The sequence below is a fragment of the Sus scrofa genome, chromosome 4 (genome assembly GCF_000003025.6).
Source record: "Sus scrofa isolate TJ Tabasco breed Duroc chromosome 4, Sscrofa11.1, whole genome shotgun sequence".
Classification (NCBI taxonomy): domain Eukaryota; kingdom Metazoa; phylum Chordata; class Mammalia; order Artiodactyla; family Suidae; genus Sus; species Sus scrofa.
In genome coordinates this window covers 57,609,549-57,635,999 of record NC_010446.5, presented here as the reverse complement: position 1 = coordinate 57,635,999, position 26,451 = coordinate 57,609,549, and the positions used below count along the sequence as shown (strand labels likewise).

The 26,451-nt window shown below is 36.3% G+C and overlaps 1 long non-coding RNA gene across 1 annotated transcript in view; it reads left to right on the top strand.

Moving 5' to 3' along the window:
- LOC106510042 overlaps positions 1 to 26,451 on the top strand; it is a 186,691-nt gene that overhangs the window by 13,801 nt on the left and 146,439 nt on the right. The gene's annotated exons all lie outside the window — the stretch shown is intronic.

The window sequence follows — 26,451 nt, the reverse complement described above, 5'->3', positions numbered from 1 at the left end:
GTATAAATTCTAAAAGAATAGAAGAGATACATAAAATAAGTGTTTAAAAATCAACCTTGAAGCATGAAAAAGAAAAAAAGGCCATAAAAGCAAGGCAAACAGCAAACACAAAATAAAATGGTAGAAATAGTTCCAAATATAGCAATAATCACATAAATGTAAACATAACTTCACCAGTGAAAATAGCTATTTTTAAAATCAGCTGTGTGCAATTGAGACCTAGCAACTTGATGATGCAGAAAAACAGCAAAAAGTTACCCAGAAGACATTAATCAAAAGAAACTGTTACTACTTTATTAACATCACCAAATTAAATTTTAAAACAACAACAAATTAGTAATAAAAAGGACCACTTAAGTACTCAGTTCATCAGGCTACCATGCCTTCACTGGCCATCTCCCTGTGTGCAACTGGCAGTTCGTTTGTCTTGCTTATTTTTTCTTGTTGATTAGTTTTTCTCTTATTATTGCAGAAATTCTTTTTTTATGTTCTAAATATTAATCATTTGTAGCTAAGTCATTGCATTGTATTGTGTTTGGAGAATGGAAGTGGCAGCTACTTCTAACTTTTATGACTTGGATGATGATCAAAACCACGTGGAGTGAGATGCAAGGAGGCACGTTCAGAAAGAAAATAGTTTCTCAGATCCTTAGACTTCCAAGACATGTGACTCTCAGCCAAATCACATTTGGAGAGCCAGAGAATTTCTCTAGTGAATCTAAATAGCATCTCTTGAAATTCCCTTGTGGCTCAGCAGATTAAGGATCATTGCTGTGGCTCTGGTTACAGTTGTGGTGAGGGTTTGATCCCTGCCCTGTGAACTTCTACATGCTGCAGGCATGGCAAAAATATGTATGTAAGTATCATCTTTTATTTCCAAAAGTTTGATGATAATCTCAGAAAAATCAGAAACAAAATTCAGTTGTATGCGCTACAAAAGGTAAATTCACAGCCTCATGAATTCTCTCATGTGAAAGTCGACTGGGGAGAAATAGACCCTGGACGTGGAATAAAATATTTGGGAAGACTTGGATCATGTTAAGAATGTCTACCATCTGAACCACTGAAGTTTCTTTGCTGGTGGAAGCGGCTTTCACTTCTGTGTTTGTGAAGATTAGCCTTCTCTAATAGAAGATTCTCTAATAACTTTTCCTGCTACAGTTATCTTATTAGGAATGCTCTTTTTTTTTCTGTCAGGATTCACCCCAACCACCTTGAAACTAGGGTTGAATCTCAGCATGCTCCAAGGATTATGCTCAAAGGTACCTGGGAGAAAATAGCTTGTACTCCAAAATGAATTGCAAAATGTTTACAAATGGATAATGTCAAGTTTATTGATATGGGTGCATCTACCAGAGAGTCTGAATGTAATGTGTTGGCTGTGGCAGGAGGAAGGGGCTCTAATGTTTTCCCCTGGTTGGTTGAGAAAAAATTTGGCTCAGTGGTCACTCAGTGAGGTTGAGATACCAGAACTTCCTTGGTATTACAGAGAGGAAAGAATCCAAGGGCTTAGGGAAATGAGCAAGTTGGAATGGATTTATGATGCGCAATAAAACCTTCCCAAATCGCTTTTTCTGAAGGACTAAGTCACTGAGAAGTTACATAGGTGAGAGGTACATCCATGTCCTTAAAATATGTGAATGCCTTTAATAGATCAGGTAGTGTTGGGCTCCTCATGAGAGTAATGAAACATTTAACTGACAGAGACCAAGTGGGCATATTAGTGCAACGCACATTTGAACTGCAGTTTTGATTCACAGAAATATTCAGTAGGGGATAATCAATTTAATGTCCCTAAAAATAAAGTAGATGTGCAAACTAACAAAACATTATTTGATGTGGAACAAGAAAAATTCCAGGTAGTGTGCCAGATTTGTAATTTGAGTCACCACAGAGAAAAGCATGTCTTCTCCCTTAATTCCAGCCTGAAAGTAGTTTACAGACCAAGAGCTTTTTTGGGGGGTGGGGGGGCTGGCTACACCTGCGACATATGGAAGTTCCTAGGCTAGGGGTCAAATCAGAGCTGCAGCTGCAGGCTTGGGCCACAGCCAAAGTAACGCTGGATCTGTAACCCACTGATGGAGGCCAGAGGTTGAACCCACATCCTCATGGATGCAATATCAGGTTCTTAACCCAATGAGCCACAATGGGAACTCCCAGACCAAAAGCTTATTGATTGAAGGAGAGTTTGTGTCCCTTGAAACACTATCATAGGAATCTACCATTTATCTTTCCTCCAGTTGTGTTAAAAGAAATTGGAGGCCAATTACTAGAGTAATTATGCACTGGAGAAAATGAAATATATAAACCCTTGGATATTGACACTAATCTTCAGAGACTCAGAGTACCAGTGTGAGCTTTATAATAATCAGGCAGTAATGAAGTTATGTTCCAAGTTTGAATCACCAAGTGCCCAATAGGTCCACAGACTTACCCTGTGATTTTTTTCTCCTGTTCCTAAATGCGTAATTCACCTCTGGCAAACACACTTGGCATCTAGCAGAATCCCTGCAGTGGTCCTCTAATCCAGGATGTTAGGGTTATTGTGGTAGGAAGGGTAAGTGGAAACCTCTAATTTTCCCTCCCTGCCAGGATGTTTAGCTGAAAGCAACATGGCATCCTTGCAGGGAACTGCAAAAGTGAGAGCCACCACCATCAAAGGCTTGAAAGATTCAGGGTGGTGTTGCTGTTCATATTCCCAATTATCTCTTCCTGTTGGCTTGTCCAGAGGTGATGAGTCTTTGATCCAGATTCCATGGTCTTTTTTTCCTGTTTGTTTGTTTTTTGGGCCACAGATGTGGCATATGGAAGTTCCCAGGCTAAGGGCAGATTGGGAGCGCTAAGTGCTGGCCTATGCCACAGCCACAGCAATGTGGGATCTGAGCCCTGTCTGCGACCTACACCACAGCTCATGGCAACGTTGGATCCTTAACCCACTGAGCAGGGCCAGGGATTGAACCCGAATCCCCATGGATACCAGTCGGGTTTGTTTCTGCTGAGCCATGATGAGACCTCCTGGATTCTATGCTCTTAACCATTTTCTATGAATGCTTATATGCTAATGATCTATTTGAAAAGACAATAAAAAATAGGACCAATCACAAACAAGTCATTCTGTCCTCTGAAAGATGCATATCTCTACCAAAAAGGGTGTTTCAAAATTGTTTGGGGCAATGACAACCATGGAGAATATTGTGAATCTGTTCAAAGTGATTATCTTGAGAACCAGCACTCAGTGGAGGCAGGAACAGGATTCAATTGGATTATAGGTCTTTGGTTTATTAAAACCATCTGTCTCATGTGCCAGTTATCTCTATATCTTCAACAGACCTTCTTCTATGATCAGTCCTCAAAATGCATTTTAAAACTGAAATGACAGTTATTCTTTGCACTTCTTCATCTTCTACTTTATCATCTACAGTATTTACTAGCATTGAACAAGATTTATTGATTTATTCTGACTTAGAGCTGTGATTACAGATGTCTTGCTGAAAAATGTCTTTGCTAGTCTCATCCAGATAATGAAGGAGAATCATCATAAAATACTCCCATCTGTTCTGTCATGCTATATGACTCATTGGGACTGTGGGAAATTGAGAGACAGAGAATTATCATGGACATTTGACCTGTACCTAACATTCAGACTGTTCAGTGACAAAATGAAAAAGTGTTGGTCCCAACCTGAGATTAGATTTAGTTATAAAAATTTTAACTTTTTTGATAAGCTTTCAATCACATATCCTAAAAGGCAGCACTGAGACATGCATTATGATTGTAGTTCTATATTATTTTTCTTTTGAAATATTTTAATGAGATATTACTTGTATTTTGGTGACTATTATTTCCTTTAATATACATTTTGTCCTAAATATTAAAAAATTCAATCATCTTTAATTCCATAATTTTTTGAAATCATAATGGAGACATAAACAATTTTAGTTCTATCAATTGATAATAAATATTATACTTACTAATGTACATATTTTTCCTTATGTATGGTATTGCAGTCATTTAAGTTTATTGAGATCAAATGTGTTATCAATATATTTTTATTCCATGTAATTTATGAAAAATAAATAGGAGGCTAATAGGTAATTATTCTATCCTTTCTGAAGGTGATTATCTGTGACTAAGAAGACCAGGGGATAAGCGTTCTATATCTGTTCTCTTCTTCTGGTCATTTTAATCTTAAAGCCAGTTTCACTGAAAAGTGAGAAGAGATGGGGTTAAATACAGCAACGAAAATAAATATGTTTTTTGTTTGGTACAGTGAGAGGATTACCAATGAGAGTGATGATTGTACATGTCTACTGATGAAAAATGGATGACTGGTGGGGAGTGAACACTGTGGCAGGAAACGGAAAGCAGACACATAATTCACAAACCAGACAGTGAGAGAGAAGCTTCAGAATAAAAATAAGTGTAGACATATGTACCAATGGCAGAGTGTTGTCACCCTTGCAGGAAGGGCAGTGGCATTGAGGCTCAGAACACATTTCATCTGCAGGTACTAAAGAGCAACCTAAAATGTGAACAAATGTTTGGTTATACAAAAGTGATGGAACTGTCTCCAGGAAGAATAATTGAGAGGCAGGTTAGAAAAGGGAAATAGTAGCCTCAGTTTCTCCTCATGCATCCTTAATAAAACTTGGACTTACTTTGGCCTTCCATATGAATGAGCTCTGAGGAGCTTATTAAGTCCATGTGCATTAGGCATTAGGCACAGAGGGAAACTGAGGACTGGAGGGGTTATGGAGCTTTCCAAGGTCCTGAAGTGGATGGTGGTAAAGCTGAGACTGATGCCAACACTTTCTAGATGTCACATTATAGACAAGTGCTTGGACTTTGGGTAATAATGTTCCCCATTCACGTGTGTGTGTGTGTGTGTGTGTGTGTGTGTGTGTGTGTGTGTGTGTGTGTGTGTGTGTGTGTTTTAGGGCCTCATCCAGGACATATGGAGGTTCCCAGCTAGGGGTTGAATCAGAGCTATAGCTGCTGACCTACACCACAGCCACTACAATGCAGGATCTGAGCTGCATCAGCGACCTACACCACAGCTGACAGCAACACCGGATTCAGACCCATTGAGCAAGGCCAGGGATTTGCCTCTGCTGCACCACATCTGGAATTCCCACATTCACTTTTTTTTTTTTTTGCCTTTTAGGGCTGCACCCATGTCATATGGAGGTTCCCAGCCTAGGGGTTGAATTGGAGCTGTAGCCTCTGGCTTATGCCACAGCAACAAAAGATGTGAACCCCGTCTGCCACCTACACCACAGCCCACAGCAATGCTGGATCCTTAACCCACTGCAGGGATTGAACCTGCATCCTCATGGATACTAGTCAGATTTGTTTCCACTGAGTCATGATGGGAACTCCCCACATTCACTTTTTAATAAAATTGGAAATGCTTCAATTTGGCCATGGGTTTTCTTTAATGATTTTTATTTTTTTCCATTACAGTTGGTTTACAGTGTTCTATCAATTTTCTACTGTACAGCAAAGTGACCCAGTCACACATACATATATACACATTCTTTTTCTCACTTTATCCTCCACCATGCTCCATCACAAGTTACCTGATATAGTTCCCAGTGCTACACAGAGATGGGTTTTAATAATTACTCTACTCTGATGATTCTTAATTCAGTTCAATTCAGAACATTTATCATATACCCAATATATGTAAGTGCTCTGTTAAGAAACACAAAGTTAAGCAGAAATTATCACAACACTGTAAATCAACTATACTTCAATAAAACCTTAAAAAATGAATAAAAAGAAACACAAAATTAAAAGAGGCATTGTTCTTGCATTGAAAAAGGGCTTATAAATTAAGAGGTTCTAATATATTACATCCAATATACCAATAGCTTGTTTCCATACCTGCCTGATAATGAAATTTACCAATGATACATTAAAAATGTAGATTCCTGTGTCTCTTCCTTGGAGATTCATATTCTTAGGTTTGGAGTGGAGGCTTTTTTAAATTTTTAAATTAATATTCCAGATGATTCTTATGATCAGACAGCTTGGGGAGAAATTATTGCCATATTTCACAAGTTTGTATATTAGAATCACCTAGTGAACTTCAAAAACTAAAAATTAGGAGTTTCCATTGTGACTCACTGGGTTAAGAACTCGACACAGCATCCTTGAGGATGTGGGTTGGATTCCTAGCCTCACTCAGTGGGTTAAGTATCTGGCATTGCCACAAGCTACGATGTAGGTCACAGAAATGGCTCAGATCTGGTGTTGCTGTGGTTATGGTATAGGCTGGCAGCTTCAGCTCCAGTTCAACCCATAGCCCAAGAACTTTCATATGCCACAGATGCACCAGTAAAAATTAAAAAAAAATACTAAAGTTCTCATTTCTCACCCCCCAAAACAGTACTTCGATAAATTGTTCCGGGGTATAGCAAAGGATTTGGATTTTTAAAGATCCCCTGGATGATTCTAAGGAACAAACAATTGTGGGAACTACTTCCTTATGCTCTTGGGAAGTGGTGCTCAAGGAAGATCTCATGAAGAAAAGGCTGACAATAAACTTTTTAAACTAATATCTATTGAAAACCTTCTACATGATAGGTTTTTTTCATATACTAGGTCTTTTCATTTTTAAAATAAAGCTATCAGGTTAAAATGATTATTAGCTAATAATAAAGTTCAAAATAAAGTTCAGAAAAATTTCTCAAGCTCATTGAGTCTAAAAGTGACCAAGCAGGTCTTTAAAACTAGATTTGTCTAAAACTAGATTTGCCTGAGCCTTTGTTACTTTGCCAGACTGACTTTCAGATGCAGCTTGAAGGAGGGAAAAGTTGGCAATGGGCAGAAATTGGGATGGAAAACATTTCAAGGGAGGCACCAATGTCTGCAGAAGAAAGAAGTGTAAGTCAGGAAATTTGTCTCCAGATATTGGAGGGTCTTGAATTCATTGACTGCTCGGCTAATCATCAGGACATTGATTGATTGATTGATTGACTCATTCATTCACTAGGTGACTGCCATTTTTGGAGGACATTTTAAGTGTTAAATTCTAAAATAAAAAAAACCCACTTTTAGATTGAATATTCACATTCACCTGGACTTTGGGGGGTAAACTTGTTTCAATTTTTATTTTGTTTCTGCTAACGTGTTACACCAACTTATAATGAACACATTGAGGACCATGACATCATTGCAGGCAGATTGCTGAAGAGTGCTAAAAATTCACTTTTGCTGGGGCTTTAAGAGACCAGAGAAGCAGGAGTAGGAACAAAAATTGTGGAATTCTTACACAAAAGGATATTGTACTGAAGTTAAAAGAAACCGAGCTACACATATCAATCTGGATCCATTTTAAAAACAACTGAGAAAAAAAACCCCACAGATAGCTTGAATATAGTACTGTTTTTTACATCTGAAAGCCTCTATACTAAAATTTTAAAAATATATGAAAATGGTAAAAAGCAAATTCAGAGTAGTGATACTGTAGCAGATTGTATTTTCCAGTAATGGCCACAGTAATATCCCCATCCAAAATGTTCTTATAATGTGATCTTGTCATCTCTTTCGCTTTGTGTTAGGTTTATGCTTATTCACCATGAACCTGGGTAGACTTGTTTGACTCTCTTAACCAACACAGTACAGTAGAAATGACTCTATATGACTTCCAAGACTAGATTGTAAAAGTGCCATGCATTCTGCATTGAGGATACTTGTTCTTGCAACTCATGCCATCACCTGCTGTAAAGAAGCCTACACAGTTACTTGGAGAAACCTAGATTATAATACAGAGCCCCTGCTGAGGTCTTGGCTGACAACCAGCATGTTCAGATGACTGAACATGCCTTCAAATGATTTCAACCACTCATAGTCAGCCACCCCAGGCTTTGAGTCTTCTCTGCTGGACTCCAGACATCACAAGCCATCCTCACTGAGCCCTTTCCCAATTTCTGATACACAGAATCCACAAACAATATAAAATTAAAAAAAATTCCAGAGGTATATGACTTAAAAATACATGGAAAAATGTTTGTTTTTTCTTAGGAAATAGAACCCAGAGGTTTCTAGACTCTGCAAATGGTATTAGCATATATCCTTAAGGAAAATATTTCTGGAGTTCCCACTATGGTGTAAAAGGATTGGAGGCATCTCTGCAGCACCCCGAAGCAGGTTCAACCCCCAGCTCGGCATTGCTACAACTGCAGTGTAGGTTGCAACTGAGGCTCAGATCTCTGGCCTGGGAACCCCATATGCTTTGGGGTGGCCAAAAAAAGAAAAAAAAACAGATAAAAGAAAATGCTTCCTATATGATACTACTTTCTATTGTTTCCTCTTTTTTTTCAATACAAGTTGAATTCTTCTGATAATCAAGGAGAAAATGTAGTTGGGGGTAGGTTGTCTAAATACAGCCAATCTCTCTTTTTACAGAAAGGGTTTGCCTATAGACAATGGAGAAAATAGAAAAAGTTTGGGAGGAAGAGGAAGGGGATTTTAGAAGCTCTGGATAGTGAAGCTTTTTGGGAGAAGAGTTTCCTGGATACAGAATTGCATTTTCTCTGTTAATTATGAAATTGCTGTTATTTTCATCATTTGTATGCATATGGACGATCACAAGATGTTTAACGTATCGGCATCAACAAACAAGCACTAAACTATATGATACAGCAAAGTGACTCTATAGAGTTATTTTTAGCCATTATCTCTTCCATGTGGAGGAAGGAAATATCAATGGGATGATTCTACTGTTATTGCATTTAGAGTTATATATATTATACAAATGTACAACTGACATATGTTGATGTCATTTATTAAGTTGTATAATAATGGTGCATACATCAAGAAACTCCGAACTTAGTGAGCAGAATATACTGCAATTCAATGGTTTTTTAAAATTGGAACAAGAATATGCAAACTGATGAATGGCTCAGGTTAAAGACACCAAATTAAAACTCAAATCTCTGTGGGAAGCTCCATTAAGATACGGGTAGAGATGCAATCTTGTAGGGAAATATTGGCTTATTTATTAAATATTCTTGACATGTTTCTGTTAAAATTTCATAAAAATATTATAAAACTACTTAGGATAATTTTTTCTTAACCTTTTTGATAGAGAAAAATAAGATAAGAAATGTAGAAACAATGATGGAAAGACTAATTTTATGTGATTTCATACTGTGTCTTTATGACAAAGACGTCATAGGAAAAACAATATTTTTAACTTAAAAAGCAAAGGTTTACTATTCCTGATATGCAGAAAGTTCCTAAAATTGAAGAACACCATCACTCTAGCCCATTATGTTCTAGCGATAGTTTTCTAGGCACAGAGACTACCATGAAGAGAAAAATAAACACGACTCTACCTCTCAGAGAGCTTATGAGTGTCCAGTTTGTAAACTTAACAATGATCAAAAAATTACAGGAATAAATACTTTCAAGTGGAGATAAGTACTCCACAAAGGAAAAATTATAGTCCTATGAAAGTTTTTAACTAGCTTCATCCAGAGTGAAGTAAACGTAAATGGAAGAAAAACTATTATTATGTACTGATTTTCTGAACATCAAATTGGCAATAATTACAAATAATAGCTAATAATTGTGAGGGGTTTGTATGTACCAAGGACAGTTCTAAACATTTTGAAATATTTCACATAACTCTCACGAAAATCTTGAGAAACACAAATTAGCACTATCACAGCATTTCACATCAGAAAGCTGAACCCCCGAGCTAGTAAATGGTGGAAATGAGCTTTGCACAGAGACATTCTAATTCCAGGGCACACATGCTTAGTTCAAAGTTAATAACAGCAAGCTCAGAAAGAATATTGGCTTGGCATGTTCTCATAATTATGGTAGATGTATGTGCTAATATTTTTAAAAGAAAAAAAATTACCAGTATTATTAAAATGAAAAACGTAAGCAAATATGTCAGTGTTTTGACCTAGCAAACCCACATTTAGAAATTTCTGCTAAAGCAGTATAAACATCTCTGCTGAGAATCAATTTACAAGGATGTTTAGGGTAGCATAAGTAGTAATAGCAAAATGCTAGAAATTATTCTAAATGCCCACTGACATGGGAACCACCGAAAAAAATAATAAAATATTCTTGTTTTAAGGAGATCCTGCTGAATAGCATTGAGAACTATGTCTAGATACTCATGTTGCAACAGAAGAAAGGGTGGGGGAGAAATGTAATTGTAATGTATACATATAAGGATAACCTGACCCCCTTGCTGTACAGTGGGAAAATAAAAAAAATATATTAAAAAAAGAAAAAAAATTCTTGTTTTGAAATATTGTGTAGTTAAAATTACTAATTACATCTACTTGTTTTATTTGATCTTGAAAGATGTTTTTGACCTTTAAGTTAAGAAGGGGCAACAAAATATGTAAATAGGCAATTTATAGGAAAAAAAACACAATAGACATAAAGATATATGGAAAGATACTCAAACTCACTAATAATCAGAAAAAAGCAACAAGTTAGGATTTTTCCCTCTAATATTAGCAACACTGTAAAGATTGATCATATCTGAAGGTGAATGTGAACAGAAGTAGATGTTATTGATTATGACATAAATTAATATCATCTTTAAAATTCTGTTTTGTGCCAGTAGGTATAAAAACTAATAGTGCAAAAATCTGCTAATAATAAATGCTCAAAAGGGTGTGGAGAAAAGAGAACGTCCCTATACTGTTGGCGCAGATGTAAATTGGTGTAGCCCGTGGGAAACAGTATGGAGTTGCCTTAAAAAACCAAAATAGAGCTACTATATGATCCAGCAATTCCACTCTGGGGCATACATCCAGAAAAGAAGAAAACTCTAACTTGAAATATGCACCTCAATGTTCACAGCAGCCCCATTTTACAATAGCCAAGACATGGAAGCAATCTAAATGTCCACTGACAGATGAATGGGTAAAGATTAAAGAAGTGATACACACACACACACACACACACAAGCACGCATGCAGTGAAATACTACTCAGCCCCAAGAAAGAATGAAATAATGCCATTCACAGCAATATGGACATAAGATTATCATACTAAGTGAAGTAAGTCAGACAGAAAAAGATAAATCTCATGTGATATTTATATGTGGAATCTAAAATATAATGCAAATGAACTTCTTTACAAAACAGAAACAGATTTACAGACATAGAAAACAAATTTATGGTTACCAAAGGGGAAGATGGGGGGATAAATTAGGCATTTGGGATTAGCAGGAACAAACAACTATATATAAAATAGAAAAACATCAAGTCCTACTGTATAGCACAGGACACTATACTCAATACCTTATAATAAGTTATAATTTAAAGAATATAAAAAAGAATATATATATATATATATACATGCACAACTGAAACACTTCGCTGTGCAACTGAAACCAACAGAACATTGTAAATTAACTATTCTTCAAAAAAATGCAATAGTGTATGTACCCTCTTATGCAGTAATTTCTCTTCTAGGTTTTTAACCTCCAAAATTATTCATCCATGCTTATACAGGCATGTATAGTACTGTTATTTGCAGCATAGTTTGTAATATTGAAAAAAAACAGAATAACTTAAAGGTCTATCAGCAGGGGAATGGGATAATAGATCATATTTTCATTTTAGGAAAATGACTCTTGCAGTTGTATAGAGGTAAGATTAAGTCTGATTGGAAAGATGAATGACAGGATAAGACCAAAGGTAGATATACCCATTAGGCAGTATTGCATTAATCCAGGTGAGAAATAAAGCAGAGGATATTGTGGAAAGGCACTGAGAACAGAAAGGGCAAAGAATTTTTTAAAGTAAAGTAAAAAGAAATTATAAGTTGATTTGAATAGAAGGCAATGAAGAAAGGGAAAGAAAATGATTCTGAACTACCTAATATAAAGAATCAAAGGTAAAATTTGTTATAATTTAGTAAATAGTCTGAAATTTGAGCATGGATATACAAAGATTTGTTAAGTGCTCTTAGAAATGAAACATAAAGGATAAATTAATCTATGTACTCTAGGTAATATGTAAAGCATACATTAAGCTATGCCTTAATATTTTATATTAAATATTGGTAAACCTAAGACTATGTATGAGGGAATATATATATGTATAACATTTCCATGTTGTACAAGGAAACATGAAGGGTTAACTTTTTACCATATTGTCTAGCGTAGCAGTTGTGTAGAGGGTGTTTGAGGATGAGGAAAGCTATGACTAAACAACTGTTCTGTCAAGGGCAGTCAGCATCTATGTTAGATGTTTTCTTATCTAAGAGAGAAGATTAATAAGGAGAAAATACAAGAAAAACTATTTTTGTAATGCTGGATATAGTTCATTTTTAGAATGGCACTAGTGAACTTAGCATGAAATGGATTTATTATTAAAAAAGCTAAAAATAGTTTGATCATTGTAAAGATGTACATTAGATTTGTAGGTTTTTTGTTTGTTTGTTTTTTGTTTTTTGTCTTTTTTAGGGCCACACCTGTGGCATATGGAGGTTCCTAGGCTAGGGATCTAATTGGAGCTGTATCTGCTGGCCTATGCCAGAGCCACAGCAAGGCCAGATCTGAGCCGCATCTGTGACCTACACCACAGCTCATGGCAACACGATCCTTAACCCACTGATCAAGGCCAGGGATTGAACCCTCAACCTCATGGTTCCTAGTCAGATTCGTTAACCACTGAGCCAGGAAGGGAACTCCATGTAGTTTGTTTTTAAATTAATTCAAAAATGAAATGCAACTTATTTCTTTAACATAAAAAGCACAGTGAACATAGTTATAATAAAAACTTCCTCAAAAAAGGCTATATTTATATGGCTGGCCAAAAAACACATGAAAAGATGTTCAACATCACAATTATTAGAGAAATACAAATCAAAACTCCTATGAGGCACCACCTTACACTGGCCAGAATGGCCATCATCAAAAAGCCTACAAACAAATGCGGGAGAAAGTGTGGAGAAAAGGGAACCCTTTTATACTGTTGGTGGGAATGTAAATTGGTGCAACCACTATGGAAAACAGTATAGAAATTCCTCAGAAAACTAAAAATAGAATTGCCATTTGATCCAGCAATCTCACGCCTGGGCGTCTATCCAGAGAAAACCATGACTCAAAAAGACATGTACTCCAATGTTCATTGCAGCACTATTTGCAATAGTCAAGACATGGAAACAACCTAAATGTCCATCAACAGAGAAGTGGATAAAGAAGATGTGGTACATATACATAATGGAATATTACTCAGCCTTATTAAAAGGAAAGAAATAAGGGCATTTGCAGCAACATGGATGGACCTAGAAATTATCATGCCAAGTGAACTAGTCAAACAGTGAGACACTGATGTCATATGATATCACTTATATGTGGAATCTAAAAAAAAATAATACAATGAACTTCTTTGCATAACAGATACTGACTCACAAACTTTGAAAAACTTATGGTTTTCAAAGAATACAGGAATGGGCTGGGGGTTTGGGATGGAAATGCTATAAAACTGCGTTGTGGGAGTTCCCATTGTGGCTCAGCAGTTAACAAAACTGACAAGCATCCATGAGGACACAGGTTCGAACCCTGGCCTTGCTCAGTGGGTTAAGGATCCGGCATTGCCATGAGCTATGGTGTAGGTCACAGATGCAGCTCAGATCTGACATTGCTGTGGCTGCGGGGGTAGGCCAGCAGCTATAGGTCTGATTTGATCCCTAGCCTGGGAACCTCCATATGCCCTGGGTGCTGCCCTAAAGAGACAAAAAAGACAAAATAAGATAAAATAAAATAAAATAAAATAAAAATAAAATAAAATAAAATAAAATAGGGTTGTGATGATCATTGTACAACTATAAATGTAATAAAATTCACTGAGTTTAAAAAGGCCATATTTGGACATTTCTTGGAGTCCTGTTAAGTTCAACTTACTGACCACCAAAACCTCATTTATCTCAGACTTGTAAAGACATAGCAGAAGGCCCCTTTCCAAGCTCAAATTTTACCTTGGATTTTAAGGGAGTTACCACAAAGCAAATTTCACAAAAATCTCTCAGGCCTGTTCCCGAAAGTCAAATGTAACAGACTCAGTAATTGAATCTTTATCCAGCATAGAGATGAGATGGCTTCTGATCTAGTATTACACTAGTAAAACATGTCACTGGTCAGTAAGAGCAGTTAAATTATATCAAGCGCATGACCTGAAAGAGAGCAAGCGTGTCTACATAAATCAGTTTTATGAAGCTGAAATCCTATCTGTGGCATTCATAGTCATTTAAAGTTATCATGAAAAGCTTCAATCTAGAAACATTGTGGAAAGATATTTCGATCTTAAAAGGGTTATAATGTATTTTGATACCAGGTAATGTAACAGGATGATTTCATGTTCTTCTAATGTTAAAAAGATGCTTCTTAAATCACTGGATTATTCAACTTTCACTGGGTAAAATGCAAAAGTTTTCAGATATAAGGGGGACAGTATTCCTAACGGTGCAGAAGAAAAAAACTAAACTTTGAAGCAAGTTGTACCATCAATTTGTAAGTGTGAACTGAAACCATCCTTTTTTCCATCTTTAAATGTACAATTGTGAAAATAATAACACAAAAGGAATCCATCAAGAATTTTCCCATTATCAGATTAATATGGTTGTATTAGACTGCTAGAAGTAAAATAGATGCAATGTTGTCCATTTTTCCATGGCAGAAAAATATATTCTTTTCAGATTGCTTCATATTCTTTAGAGAACTTTCTAATACAATGTCATAATTCATCCTCAAAACTTCACAGCCAATTTGTAGGTAGTTGAGGAACTACCAGCTCCTCTGAAGATGAACAAACTGGTGTCCTGAAAATTGAAGTGGTTTTCTTGAAATTATATAGAAATCAAAGTGACCTGACTCTTTCTGTAGGATGAATTTATGTAACATGCAGAAAGAGAGACTCTCTCTTAAAATGACTCATTTGTTTGCTAGAGCTGCCATAATAAAGTGATACAGTCTGGGTGGCTTGAACAATAGAAGCGAATTGTCTCACTGTTCTGAAGGCAAAAAGTCTAAAGTCAAAGTGTTGGTGAGGTTGGTTCCTCTGAGAGCTGTGAAGAAAAGATCTGTTTTAAACCTCTCCCCTTGGCTTGGAGATGCCTGTCTTCATGTTCACATGGTGATCTCCCTGTATCTTCACATTTTCTCTTTGTGCATATCTGGGTCCAAATTTCTCCTTTTAATTAAAAATCAGTCATATTGAATCAGGGCTTGCCCTATTGTCCTTATTCTAACTTTGTTACCTCTCTAAAGACACTATTTCCAAAGAAGATCACATTCTGAGGTATTGGGGGCTAGGACTTCAACATTCAAATTTTGGTGAGACTCAGTTCAACCCATAACAATGACCTTTAGCTTCATATCCAAGAATGTGATATGGTTTATCTCCTAGTTACTAGCAAGCTAAGTCCTGAAATTTATACCCTCTTTAGGTTAAGAATCCAGCGTTGTCTCTGAGGCAGGGTAAGTTTGATCCCTGGTCTGGTGCATTGCCACAGCTGTGGTATAGGTCACAGCTACAGCTCAGATTTAATCCCTGGCCAAAAAAGAAAAAAAAAAAAAATCCCAGAGCATAATTTCCTCCAAACTCCTTAAGAGACAAATATTTTCATATTCCTAATTTTACTCCTTGTTTTTTTTCCAATTTCCAGGGGATATTCGTCATTTTCAGTAACGTGGAGTTTGATAAATGAAGCAAAGTAGATTCTAATTACAAGTAATTGATCACTATTAAGAGGAACGGATTTTTTAAATATGTGAGAGGAGCTGTTATTAATTGAACAAGATATGTTAATAATGTTAATAGGCATTCCCGTGGCGGCTCAGTGGTTAACCAACCTGACTAGTATACATGAGGACACGGGTTCAATTCCTGGCCTCACTCAGTGGGTGGCATTGCCATGAGCTGTGGTGTAGGTCTCAGACACAGCTTGGATACCACATTTCTGTGGCTGTGGTGTAGGCCTGTGGCTACAGCTCTGATTAGACTGGGAACTTCCATATGCCACAGGTGAGGCCCTAAAAAAAAATTACTAATACATTTATCTTATTTTTGTGAGGAATGCTTTACTGAAGGCTATGCTGAAGCAGTTAGGGCATGCAGGGGATGAAAACAATAAAATGATCTCATTAATGAAGTCTTTTTTTAATTCTAAAATTTTGAATATTTGTATTAAACAAGGGTCTTCTTCCTGAAGGAAATGTGCATGTGGAGCTGTATGTAGAGAGGGGATTAGAGTCTGGATATGGTATAGAGAAGGATAGGTCAGGAGTTCCCAGCTGCAACACAACAGGATTGACATCAGCATCTCTGCAGCGCCAGGGTGCAATTGCCGCAATTCCTGCAGCTGCAGCATAGGTCACAACTGTGCCTCAGATCTGATCCCTTGCCTGGTAATGCCATATGCTGCAGAGTGGCCAAAAAAGACAAAAAAGACAAAAAAAAAAAAAAAAAAGACAAAAAAAAAATAAATAAAGAGAGAGGGAGGGAGAGAAAGAGATTGAGAGAAGGATATAGCAGATGGGATGGGGCATAATCAGCATTTCAGAAGAGCTATCTTCCTGTGGATATTCCTGACTTGCTCTAGGATACTTATTTTCAGTAGGATTTTTGTCAGGATTTTGTCAGGATTTTTCATCTTTAATGGGTTGTTCCTTTTTGAATTATAAAAAAAAATCACTGGGCATGAGTTAGGAGGCCTGAATTGCCTGTGACCATCTAAATGTACCAACAGGGCTTCATAGTCCTTGTCCGTAAAATACAAGGCCTAAACGATATATTTCATATTTCTACTGATTTTGGAAGGCACATGCTGAAAGTCAATTTCTTATCTGTGATGTCACACTGCACAACTCCAGGTGGCACTCCCCACGTAGAATACATGGCAGCCCAGAGCTGATGAGTCAATATTTTAATTAATTCTATCTTGTTCTCATTGCAATTAATTAGTATCATGGCCAGATTTTACTAAGCATACCGAGTTTAATTTACAGACTCATAAATCACTGACAAATTCCTTTGGCATTTCAATATAAGAGATACTAAGCTTGCTCAGTGGCTCTTTTGATATTACTTCTATTTCAAAACTGAATTAATCAGGAATCAAAAGTAAAAGAAAGCCTATGAAATGAGGAAGAAAATGTTATAGCAATAATCAATTTTTAGACTATAAAATATTTGCTCCTTATTTTTATTTATTTTTGGTGTTTTTCTGAAGGTGAACGATAAAGGGCATATCTAGAACTAAATGAAAAATTCTTCCTTCAGTCCTTCTCATGGGTGTGTGTGTGTGTGTGTGTGTGTGTGTGTGTGTGTATTCTTATTATTTGATCTTGTCTTAAATGCCATCATCCCTCGACCAATCTGCAGCAGGCACCAGTTACTTCTAATCTTATGACTCTAGTTTAATTCTCTCCACAGAATTTATCACAAGTCCAAGCTTTTTGGTTATTTATTTATTTATTTATTATCTGTAGCTCTACTAAAATAAGCTTCATGGTTATGGGGACATTGCCTATCTTATTCATCACTATATCCTTAATGTTTAGAATAGTTCCTGTACATAGTGGATAGGCAGTTGCTATTTGTTAAATAAATGCATGAGAAGAGTCTTCTGTCTGTCTCAAGAGAGAGGAAGTAGAGTGTAGTGAATATAGACAAGCTCACAAGGAACCAACAACCCAGTTTCAAATTCAAGCATCAGCTGCATAATTGCAGGGCCCAATACAAAATTAAAAGCAGGGCACCTTATTAAAAATTTATTAGCATTTTGAGATAGTGACAGCAGGGCTTTAAATCAAGTGTGGGCCCTATAGGGAGTCTTTCAATGCAACTACTCAGCATACACACTCATGGAGCTGACCCTGAGTAACCTTAGACAAGATGCTTAACCTATACCTTTTACTCATATCTATTCTATTCCCTTATTAGGTCATCGTGACAATTAAATGAACTAATGTATATAAGATTCTTAGAACACTGTACATAACGAGTGGCGTTAAGCATTAGCTTTTGTTATCATAAATATATATTATCACTCATATAATAGCAATGGTAACATTATTATTGTTATAATTACTCTTTCCTTCTCTATTCCTAGAGCCCTATGCTTCAATACGTTGTGTTGAATAAGAACATGGCAAGAAAGAAAATCCATGTTGTCAAATTGAGACCTATGTGTCTATAAGACATGGCATACAGAAGCATATATGCAAAGAGTTTTCTTCTTAAAAATGTTATTTATCTTTATTGAATTGTCAGTGGGTATCAATGTAATCTATGTCTTTAAATCAGGACATCATAAAAAAATGGAAAGCAGTCAGTTGAGGAGGATGAAATTCATAATTTTATAACATAATTTTACTTTATACAAATAATTTTACTTTTCAAACACATACATAAACATATTATTTAGAATGACACTAGGTAATATGTGATACACTTCTGGTATTAATTTCTAATCACTTCCTAGTAAAGGAATGATGATCTATGCTGTCAGATGAAATTAAAGGAAATAGCTATTTTTACCTGGTCTCTTCCAACCATTTCTCTTATTACCTGACCCTTCTCATGTCCCAAACCTATTCCTTAGAATAGGCATTTTCTTGAATAAGGAGCCTTCATTTTTTAAAATTATAAAATATAACAAATTCCATGATGACAACACATAGATTTGTCAAATTCAAAATTTTGTCATATTTGCTTTAGATTAAAAAAATACTAATTCAGTAAATTCAGCCATTCAATCATTTCTTTTTTGATCTTCAACTATATGACAGTTGCTATTCTTGTTACAAGAGATGTAATGAAACAGTGAAGCAATTCCGCACTCCCAGAAATTTATATTCTAATGGGGAGTGAATGCAGTTAACCAAAACATCACTACAACATATACATATTATATAAGAAACACATAGTATGTCAGGGGTTGAGAAGTGCCATGGAGAAGTTTATGCAGGGAAAAAGAAGAGAGTGATAGGGGAAGCTATTATGGATAAGGAGAATCAGGGAAATCCAGTCTGGTCTAGTGGCTTTGAAGAAGAATCCTAAGTGAGGTGAGAACACAATCCATGTGGAAGGAAAGGTGTTCTGGGGAGATGGGCAGGTCAGCCCCAGACCTGCAGAAGTGGAAATGTGCTTAGATGGTTGAGGAGCTTTAAGGAAGCCAGAGTAACTGGATTTCCCTCTGCATGTCATAGGAAGCTCATGGAGTCCTTTGAGCAGAGTCCTGATGTGATTGAACTAACATTTGGAGGAAAAAAAGTCTGATTGCTGTTTAAAGAACAGAATCCAAGGGGCAAGGGTGGAGGCAGGGAGATGAATAAGAAAACCATGATAGTGGTCCAGGCAAGAAATAGTGGTAAACTTAACTAGAGTGGTGGTGAAATTGGTAAGTAGTGATTCAATTCTATGTATACTTTATACATTTTGATATACGAATCATAAAAATTGTCTGATTGGATGTAAGATGTAAGAGATACAGAGGAATCAGGGATGTCTCCAAGGATTTTCCTCTAAGCACCTGTATAAATGGATTTGTCATTAAAGAATTATAGGAAATTCTGGGAAAGGATGATTTCTTTTTTCATTTAAAAATATTGGGTGATGGAGTTCCTGTTGTGGCTCAGCAAGTTAAGGACCTGACGTTGTCTCTGTGAGGATGCAGATTGGATCCCTGGCCTCACTCAGTGAGTTAAGGATCTAGCGTTGCTGCAAGCTGTGGTATAGGTCATAAATGAAGCTTGGATCTGGTATTGCTGTAGCTGCGGTGTAGGCCTACAGATGCAGCTCCAATTCTACCCTTAGCCTAGGAGCTTCCATGTGCTACAGGTGCAACTGTAGAAAGAAAAAAAACTGGGTTCATTAGGGGTTCTTAAAATCAAGTGGTTAATTTTTTAAGTGTTTACTTTCAAAAAATTGAATTTCAGAAGAATTCAAAAGTAGAGAATTTCAAAAAGTGGAAGTTTTCTGAATGGTCCAGAGGAAACCATTATCCTTAGTTCTGTGTTTGTTACCCTCATGCATCTGCTTTTATTATTAGGATGTGATTATTCATCAAAAAACAATGTACATCTTCCATAATTCTTAATTTTGTATAATGGATATCACACCAGATAGATAGTACGGCAATTTTTTTCTTTCCGTATTATATTGCATATGTTTATCCAGGTTATATATGTATCTATTTCATTGATTTAAACTATGATATTCTATGCCATTAATACAATCTCCTTATGATAGTTATTTAAACAATTTCCTTTATTATAAAAATGCGTTTAGACATTACTGCACAGTATTCTTGTTCACATGTGCTAGAATTTCTTCAGAAATTGTATCTAGCATATAATCTACTGAATTAAAAGATATAGACAGCTTCAGCTAGACATAACTGAATTGCCGTTTTCTGTGTCATGCCAATTTATTCTTCCATTAGCCTCAATGAGAGTTTATAATTTTCTATACCATCAATCATCAATGTGATTTTAATTTTGTCAGACATTCTTTTCTTTTGCTAGTCTAGCGAGTTGGAAATTATACTCATTGTGTTTCACTCTGCATTTCTCTGATTTCCACTGAGTTGGGCATTTATTTATATGTTCATGAATATTCTATTGTTCTTTTTCTGTAATTCCCTCTTCACAACCTTTGTTGATTTTTCCACTTGATTATTTATAGTTCTATTAATTTGTAAGAGCTCTTGCTCCCTCTCTCACTCTCTTTTTCTTTTCTTCAGGATGTTAATTCTTGATGTATTAGGTATATTGCAAATAATATCCCTGATTTGATTGCATCTCTTATTTGTTAAATAGATCAGAAAATAAAGCAAATTTATTTTCTTATACAGCCCAAATTCCATATTAGCTGTCTTAAGACTGGTTAGTTTGGAGACTTCAGCGGTCATCAAGGATAGAGGTTCTTTCCATCTGTTAGCTCCATCATGCATCAATGTCTCTCTTTTTCCTTTGGCATGTTCCCTTCCTTGTCATACTCAAACATGGAAAAAACTACTAGAAAAAAAATTGCTTGTGTAATGTTTTAAGAGCAAAGACCTTTTCTGAGGTTTACCCAGCATCTTTTCTGAGGTGTATCCATACGTCTTTTGTGAGGTGTAACCCAACATCTTCAGAAAAGTATCTTTTCTGAGGCATACCCAGCATATTTCCCATGTACCATTCATTGGTCCAGAGGCTACTCCTAAACCATTCATAAGCAAAGAGAATCTGCATTTTCCAAGCATTTGTCATTGAATTATTATTATACTAATAATTGTATGTTCTTTTTATAAGAAAACTTGTTGAATTTCCTTACCAGCTCAAATAGTGTAATAGTACATTTGCTTGTAATTTTTATGAATACTATCATATTTTAAGGGCAATTTTGTATCTTCCTTTTCATTTCAAGTAACAGCTTGCCAATGTTTTGGTAAGCATACCGTAACAATAATTGAACACTTTCTCAAAAATAGAAACCTGGATTATACTAAAAGCATTAAAAATTCCCTTGGTCTCCCAATAAGAGTAAGCAAATTTACATTTCTTGATAAACTTGTTCATTTATTTTCTTCCGGAAACAAGTATATCTTTTAAATCACTAACTCTGGGCTAAATGTTGGGGGCACATAATATAAAGCGATATGGAACTTACCCCCACCTTTCCAGTATCCAAATTCTATGTCAGAGATAAATATGTACATATAATATTTAGTGACAGAATTACATGGTAAAAGCTATATGAAAAGTGCCATGAAAAGAATGTTCAAAAACTCACCTAGATGTAAACTTTAAGGAGAAAGATGTGAAGCTGTGGATGAATCCATTATAGAAAGCACAAAATGAATCATAGCAGCAGAGTCAAATGCTGCTCGATTGGCCAGGTGTGGAAAAATGGGACTCATGTTCTTTAGTGGACACTGGTTTCCTTATTCCATTCAGGTTCTGAGGAAAACAAAACTACTGACTGTCTTTATTGTCTAATGGCTATTTCTCTGTCTTTTCCTGTTGTTTGGTTACTGTGCTTGCTCTGGAACATTCAAGTTTCCAAGTTGGTTGATGCTTCTGAGACAATGTCTACGACTGTAGGCTGAAAGAAAAGGAAATAGGAATTGGAATGTGGGGAAGGTGAGAAGACGAGATACTGTGTTGTTCTCCTCCTTCTTCTCTTTGGATCCCAGAACCTGGGAGTTTGTTACAGATTGCTTTTTATTAACCTTAAGACATCATGATTCAGTGGTAGAGCAGGTCTTGCTAAGTAACTGGCAAGAAGTGCCCTGGCTATTCTACCTTAGCTTAAAACATTAAATATAGTTTAAAATCCTTTTATTCTGGTAAATTAAAATCAGCACTGAATCCTGCTGAAGTATGTGGCAGCCACTGGTGATCCAGTCTCTTACAATATACACACTATTCACAGTGTGCCCCATTCACAATTGACCACAAAAGGGGAGATAAGATTCAGAATACATATTGTACTTAAAATCAAAACCCAGCAAGGGTGGTTTCTGAAGGTTTTTCTCATCCTGTGAATCCAAATCCATCTGGACTAAAAGATAAAGCTTTATATAGATCATGTAAATTGCACATGGAGACTACAATCTAGACTTGTCATTAAAAAGCTTTAAGCAAGTCGGAGATGTTTGGTGTCATCCAAAGGTTGTCACTACCCTGTGGCTTCCTTGAGAATTAAATTACAATCTGAGAACTTAAATAAGCTAGTGTTAAGTTAGTATCTTTGTTTTTCCTTAGTCTTGTCAAAAGGAAGATTAATGCGCAGGGTTTTTTTTTTTTTTTTCCTGCACTCAATGCAGCTTTTCTTATCGGAATGTGGCGTCTAAATGAAAACTTGCTAGTGTGTGATGGTCTTTTCACCTTTCCTCCCGTTTCCCTTTCTCTTAATTTTTTCCCAAGTAAGCAACCATTTACTCCTGTTTAACCCACCCTTCGTGCTCTCTCCAGTCCTGGGATGCTGAATATTATAATTTTGAGTCTCATTTCATAGGTGGGAAAAAAAAAAGAGTTCTGCAAAGGTAGAAGCTAAGAGAAAACACCTGTAGGGTCATTTTACAAATGGAATCACTGAAAAGTAGTGCTTTTTTCTGGGTAATAGCACAGAACCTTTAAATCATAGAAATTAGAGATAGGAAACTCAACAGGTCACCTTGTCCACCTCTACAGCAGCTTTATGCATTTCATGTGAAATGACATGAGCAATGAAGCATCTCCAACAGCCCTGAGGAGAATCTACTTTCTGGTAATATGTCTTCCTGTTCAGAAAAATATCGCTGAAAGCAGCCCACCTTTTCTTTTGCCTAATTTCACATTTTCCCTGCTCTAATATATCCTCTTAAAATGCAACCACACTTTCTTTTTCTCCCTCATCTTTAAAACATAAAACCTTACAATACCACAACGTTGTTATTCTCTTCCTTTGTAATTATTTGAGCCAAGCTATGCAAATTCGCCTCTTAAAATACCACCTTATGAAATAGTCCTTACTGCAAAAATCCATCTAAACCCACTGCTTTTCTAAGGGGTTATTCACTACACTCACATGTACCCTAATCCAGGAACTATGTTTCATATAATTTGTGTGCATGCATGTGTGTGTGTTTATAAAATTAAGGAGTTTTGCTCAATTCTTATAGAAAATGATAGTGCTCAAGCCAGTGACTGGACTTCACAATTCCACCAAGATTTAGAGACATTTGCTGTCAGCTCCTAAAGTCTGATTTATTTTTCTCCAAGATAGCATTAAGTTTAGTATCTAACAAATCTAAATACTTCCTGTAGTATCAGGCTGTCCAAATATATATCTGAATAAATATATTGTCATTTATAAATACCTTTTCTTATGGGGCAAAATCCAAGGATGGTATGTGACTGACTTTTGAATAAGTTATTCCATCTATACTTATTTAAAACTGCCAAGTACTATACTACCTTCTATAAGATAAAACTTCACATTATGCAGTTATAAAACTCCCATTTCTTCTGGTTTGGAAGTGGAGGGATAAAAATTGTGTTGAGGGTAGGCAAAAACTCAGCTGAAAAATTTTTTTTTCATTTTTGAGAGTTTTATTGATGTATAGTTGATTTATAATATTGTGAGAATTTCTGCTGCACAACAAAGTGATTTGCTTATACATATATACATATCCATTCTTTTTAAAAAAATATTCTTTTCCCATATAGATTATCACAGAATATTGAGTAGAGTTTGCAGTGCTATACAGCAAATTCCTGTTGGCCAATCCAAAAATGGCAAACCCCCAGTCCATTCCATACCCCTAGTTCATCCCTACCCACCTCTCAACCTATCTCCTTTGGTAACCATAAGTTTGTTTTCAAATTCTGTGAGCCTGTTTCTGTTCTGCAATAAGTTCATTTGTATCCTTTTTTTAGACTCCATGTATAAGCGATACCATATGATGTTTCTTTTTCACTGTCTAACTTCACTTAGTATGATAATCTCCAAGTCCATCCATGTTGCTGCAAATGGCCTTGCTTCATTCTTTTTTATGGCTGAGTAATATTCCATTGTGTTTATGTACCACATCTTCTTTATACAGCATATATATGGGGTCTTGTTTTGTAACCATTCAGCCAGTGTATTTCTTTTGGTTGAGACAGTACATTTACATTTAAAGTAATTATTGAGGAGTTCCTGTCGTGGCTCAGTGGTTAACGAATCTGGCTAGGAACCATGAGGTTGCGGGTTTGGTTCCTGCCCTTGCTCAGTGGGTTAACGATCTGGCGTTGCCGTGAGCTGTGGTGTAGTTTGCAGACGCAGCTTGGATCCCGCGTTGCTGTGGCTCTGGCGTAGGCCGGTGGCTACAGCTCCGATTCAACCCCTAGCCTGGGAATCTCCATATGCCGCGGGAGCGGCCCAAGAAATAGCAACAACAACAACAAAAGACAAAAGACAAAAAAAAAAAAATAAAAATAAAGTAATTATTGATATGCATGTTCTTATTGCCATAAAGAGTAAACCCAAAGAGGAACACCCAGAGGCATATCTTAATCAAACTGATCAAAAGTAAAGACAAAGAGAAAATACTGAAAACATCCAGGGAAAAGTAATAAGCAAAAAACAACAGAACCCTGACATTGTTATCAGTTGATTTTTCAGCAGAAACTCTATAGGCCAGCAGGGAGTGGCACAACATACTTAAAGTAATGGAAGGAAAACACCACAACCAAGAATCCTCTACCCAGCAAGGCTCTCATTCAGATTTAAAGGAGAAATCAAAAGCTTTATAGACAAGCAAAAGCTAAGAGAATTCAGCACCACCAAACCAGCTTTACAACAAATACCAAAGGAACTTCTCTAGGTGAAAAAAGAAAATACCACAACTAGAAATAAGAAAATTATGAATGAGAAGGCTCATCGGTAAGGAAATCATTCACACACAAATATGATCTTAAAACCAGCAATTGTGAGAAGAGGAGAGTACAAATGCAAGATCCTGGAAATGCATTTGCAATTAAGAGACCCTCAACTGAATCTTAAAAATCTGAGTTTCATTCCAAGACACTCTGCCATGGATGGTGGAGGGGCTTTTTTCATTATTTCTATTTCTTCCACATCACACCACCAGCACTACCACCAACCATGCTGACCTCAAATTGTGAAATGCTTACTGTTTAACATCCTGTCCTAAGCATGGACATGAAGGCTTTCCCATAATGCCTAAGGGCAAGGATACAAGATTCAAATAGACTGTGATGAAGGGTTTTGGGCAACCATAGTGACAAACATTCAGAGAATCTTGCATGAAGATTTTAACTTGAATTCTAGGAATTACAGGTCTCATTCCATGTTCATTTGGGGGGGGGCTAACTACAGTTAGATATTTTTTGTTTCATTAGGTGCCCCAAATGTAGGCATTATGATGCCTCAAACTTAAGACTCTCCTGAATGTAAGAATGATTCTGAGAAAGAAGTTTATTTATCCTTCCCTCTGGAGACTTGATTAAATGTAGGGTCTGGACTCTATTGCCCATACAAGACAGTTGAAAAATGACAATAAACTTTCATGACTTGTCTTGCAGGCAATCAGAATAATTTGGGGTCAATAAAACAGAGTAAAAATGAAACCCCTAATGAAATTGTCTCAGCTTACATTCCTATACAAGGAAAGAAGGGACAGAAAAGGGGGTTGCTGGTAAGGGAGAGATCAGAGAGAGATGGCTGGTGGGTCTGTCCAGGCAGAGGAGGGAAGGAGAATTATGTGTTGAGTGTTGCCATGCAGGCACATACGTGATGTCCATTATCTCATTTACTCATTGCTTAAATTATTTGCAGGTAGGTAAATGGAAAACAGGCCTGTTTGAATCCCTGGCTCATACTCTTCTATCCACACAATACTGCGCCATTTTTCAAAGACATGAGATTAATGAGACAATAATGTTGGTAAAGTGTTCCAATTTCCTTTGAGAAAAGGAGCCATAAA